The sequence below is a fragment of the Equus quagga genome, chromosome 6 (assembly GCF_021613505.1).
Source record: "Equus quagga isolate Etosha38 chromosome 6, UCLA_HA_Equagga_1.0, whole genome shotgun sequence".
Classification (NCBI taxonomy): Eukaryota; Metazoa; Chordata; class Mammalia; order Perissodactyla; family Equidae; genus Equus; species Equus quagga.
In genome coordinates this window covers 27,932,549-27,937,300 of record NC_060272.1, presented here as the reverse complement: position 1 = coordinate 27,937,300, position 4,752 = coordinate 27,932,549, and the positions used below count along the sequence as shown (strand labels likewise).

The following is a 4,752-nucleotide window of genomic DNA, read 5'->3' as shown; positions in this document are numbered from 1 at the left end:
TGTTTTTAGAAAGTCAAACTATATCTCATCCAGTGTTTTCAGGATGAACCTGTTGAACGTTTTAATAAAGGAGCAAATGTAATTAAAGAGAAAGTCACATTGTGAGTTTTCCACATATAATAAACCATGAGAAACATGTCAGTTCTCAAAAGTTGTCTATGAGGCTTGTGTCTTTAATGTTCTCCTGAATATCAGAATAAATCTGTATTGTAATACCATAGCATTATTCAATATAGCAGAATTTGAAATTCTATATTTATAGCATGTAACAGTTATTATCAGTAGTTACCCTCTTTCACTCTAAGCAGTTATTCTCTTTTCACTCAAAGTAACTAATAAAAGGACATATAAAGTATGTATGAAGCATGGATATACAAATTTTGGGTTGAAATCAATACTGTGTAAAATGTTGACCATTACTCAGAGTAGAAAATTCAAAATACATCAGAAAGTTTTCCTTATTGAAAACTTGCAGGCATGTGTAGGAAACATGCAGGCATTGATAAAAGATTATACTTTAATAAAAGGTTGCATAGAATTGTATTTTTCATTTTACTGAGCATATGTAAATATGAACAGCCAACCTTCAAGTTATAACAAAGATGTAACATAAAAATAATTATGAATGATTGCTTCAATGTAAGAGTAGACATCTGGGCCATAAATAATTCTATGAGTAATATTTAAATAGAAAATTAAAATGTCATTATTAATTAAAAATACACACAGTGCATATGTAGGAGATTGCAATGTTGAATCAGACAACTAATTTATAATTTGTTACCTTTGGAAAATTTAATACATAGAGTTTGAAAAGAAACAAATATACAGAATTTTTAAACTATATCAAACTCCAAGCATTAGAAAACATAAGATCAATAAAACCAAAATGAAGCAAAATATTGATGTTAAAGTATACAAACAGGAAACAAAAAATTCAGAATTATTTTTCAAATTTCCAAATAAACAATCTATGTGTTAGTACATATATATGTGTATATATATATATATATATATAAAATTTCTCCTTCAGCCTGTCAAGATGCTGAAAGAAAAGAAAGTTAAGAGGAAGAAGGTGACCCTGGTACCTGCTATCTGAAGAAGCAGGAGGCCGAGAAGGTGGTAAATACCCTGTTGGAGAAAAGACACCCAAATTTTGGCATTGGACAAGACATCAGGCCCGCGTGGGCTCTCACCCACTTTGTCAAACGGCGTCGCTCCGTCCGTCTGCAGTGGCAAAGAGCTATACTCTACAGGCAGGCGGAAGTGCCTCCTGTGATTATGCAGTTCACTAGGCCTTGGACCCCCAAACAGCTACCACCTGCTTAAGCTGGCCCATAAGTACAGACCAGAAAGAAAGCAAGAGAAGCAGCAGAGATTGTTGGCCTGGGCTGAGAAGAAAACTGCCAGGAAAGGGAATGTCCCCACTCAGAGGCCAACTGTCCTTCGGGCGGGGGTTAATACTGTCACCACCTTGGTGGAGAACAAGAGAACTCAGCTGTTGGCGGATCAAATGATTATCTGATAGCAAGTTAACTGTCTTTGGGACACATCAATCCTCATAACTGTAGAAAATCCTAAAGATTCCACAAAAAATACCCCACTATTAGAGTTAATAAATAAATGAAGTTGCAGGATACAAAATCAACATAAGAAAATCAATTGAATTTCTACATACTACAACAAATGATCCAAAAGGGAAATTAAGAAAACAACCCTATTTATAATGACATGAAAAGGAATAAAATTAACGAAGGAGGTAGAAGACTTGTACACTGAAAACTGCAAATCATGGATGAAAGAAATTAAAGAAACCAATAAATTGAAAAACATCCCATGTTCATTAGTTAAAAGACTTATTATTGCTAAAATGTCCATACTACCCAAAGTGATCTATGGGTTCAATGCAATACTTATCAAAATCCCAACGGCATTTTTTTAGAAATAGAATATTGGAATGGAATACTTCTCAGCCATAAAAACTGTGAAATCGGGCCATTTGTGACAACATGGCTGGGGCTGGAGGCTTATGCTAAGTAAAATAAATCAGAAGGAGAAAGTGAAATGCTATATGATCTCGCTCAGAAATAGAAGATAAAAACAACAAACAATCACATAGATACAGAGATTGGAATGGTGGTTACCAAAGGGAAGTAGGGAGTGGGGAGGGCAAAAGGGATAATCAGGCACGCTTGTGGTGATGGATTGTAACTAGTCTTTCAGAGGTGAACATGATGTAATCTACACAGAAATCGAAATATAATGATGTACTCCTGAAATTTATATAATGTTATAAACCAATGTTTCCACAATAAAAAAAAATTAAAATATTAGGAGTAAGAAGAAGAAAATGTTTTCCAGATTGTTATGTGCTCTAGGTCGATTTCCAGAGTGCTTGAAATGGTTGATTTTGTCTAGCTTTCTAGACATTTTGAAGGGAGAGGATTTGTCTAGCTCCTGACTTGGTCATTGTTGGAACTTATAATAAGCTAATTTACACACAGGCAATGGAATACCACCTAGCCACTGGAAAAGATGACTTAGCTCCATATTCACTGGCTTTGAAATACTTCATAGTAGTATAAGTGGAAAAAGCAGGTTTCAAAATAAAGAGTTGCAAAACAAAAAAAAAAGATTCAACATTACTAATCATCAGGGGAACGTAAATCAAGCCTACAATGAGATATCACTTCACACCTGTCAGGATAACCCTTATAAACAAAACAAAAGATAGCAAGTGCTAGTGAGAATATGGAGAAATGAGAATCCTGGTGCACTCTTAGGAATGTAGTATGTTTCAGCTGCTGCGGAAAACAGTATAAAATTCCTCAAAAAATTAAAAATAGAATTACCATATGATCCAGCAATCCCGTTTCTGAGTATGTATCCAAAAGAATTGAAATCAGCATCTTGAAGAGATACATGCACCCCTATGTTCATTGTAGCATTATACACAATAGCTAAGATATGGAAACAGACGAAATGTCTATGGATGGATGAATGGATAAAGAAAATGTGGTATTTAGTTACAATGGAATTATTTAGACTTAAAAAAGAAGAAAATTTTGCCATATCCAACAACATGGATGAACTTCTAGGACATTATGGTAAATGAAATAAGCAGTCACAGAAGGACAAATACTGCATGATTCTAATTATATGAGGTATCTGAAATAGTCACGCTAATAGAAACAGATAGTAAGATGGTGGTTGCCAGGTGTTGGAGGGAAGAAGAAATAAGGAATTGCTAGGTACAAAGTTTCAGTTGTACAATGTAAATAAGTTCTACCGTTCTGCTGTACAAATAATACAGGATTATAATTACATTGTGCAATAGATAACAATAGTGTATCACACACTTAAAAATTGCTGAGGATAAATCTCATGTTAAGTGGATCTAACCACAAAAAGAAAAGAAGTAAAGACATGTGAAAGAAAAACCCCACATTGCATAATCACATGAAATTTTAGGATTGATATGTAATGAATATATTATTTTTAAAAAATTGAAATAGATTGGTTTTACTTTACCTGTATATTTTGTGTTCTATTTTTTCTTTTTACCCTCCTGGTAAACACAGGTGGCTTAACATTAAATGGAGATAATAAGTAACCCCTGAGGCCTTTGATCGGCCTTAAGTCTTAATTCTTGACTCAATTCTTGACAATCAGCCAGAGGCAAAATATTTTTCTAAATTATTGTAGCTTTAATTAGAATCATAGGGTTTTTCCCATATGCTGAAATTAGACTAAACTAAGGCTATGGCCTAGAGAAAGCTGAAAGCCCTGGAAAGCTGTGGGATAAAAAAGGAAAGCAAAGAGGAAGCAGATAGCAATCCTGACAGACGAAAAGGAGGATGCTTTCTCACAGAGCAGTTCCTCTGCTTTTCTCTGGAGTCCAGGACCACTACAGCGTCCCTGGAAAGGAGGCTTCGGGTCAGCAACCACACTTCATTCCCTACGAAGGCTAAATTTCCCAAGTGCTGCAGGAGACCGAGGCATTTTCCCTCCAGACATCACAGACTTTAATGAGCAGTGAAGACTCTCTGTCCAGTGCTGTCTCATCTGGTTTTGACCGTGGGGGAAGGTGGACAGGATAGACACTTCACGTGAGCCAAACAGCGCAGGAAAAAAAAATTCCCCCCCAAACGCAGTTGTTCTGTAGTGTTTCAAATTAGGCGCTTCAGATTATCTATTCACCAATACATCAGAAAGTGGAAGTCTACCATGAGCAATTTTAGCAAAACTTTGTGGTTTAATTTGTAGGATTATTTGAAAGATTTCTTTATCATATGAAAGCTTCTGAGATTTGAATCCATAAAAACCATAGTCTAAGTGAAACTAACATCGCACTGGTGCTTATGTCTGTTGTCTTAAAAGAAAATGAAAAGAATATAACTACATCAATAGCCTTTTTAAAAAAAACCCTGATTCCATTTTGCTGCGTCCTGAGGCAAGCCGTTTAACTTTTCTTGTTAATTCCTTATTTTATATAAGGACATACTCTTGCCTCACAAGATTGTTTCAATAAATTAAAAATAAAGGCACTGTGCAACCCTGAAAATTGGAAGACAAAATTTCCTTTTCTTTAGCCTTTTTTTCCTAATAATCTATGTCTTTAAAACTTCTGAAATTTTGGTAGTTTTATTCAATGGGAAATGAAAATTTTACAAGGTATTTTTTCTTTGGCATTTACTTTTTTCCCAGTCACAGAAGTACTCACTGAAAATGTACAACACGTTCATCTTTCGA

General features: G+C 34.8%; 1 pseudogene; it reads left to right on the top strand.

Moving 5' to 3' along the window:
- The first annotated feature begins 1,036 nt into the window (after positions 1–1,036).
- On the top strand, positions 1,037–1,525 carry LOC124241188 (60S ribosomal protein L7a-like; annotated as a pseudogene).
- Positions 1,526–4,752: the final 3,227 nt, after the last annotated feature.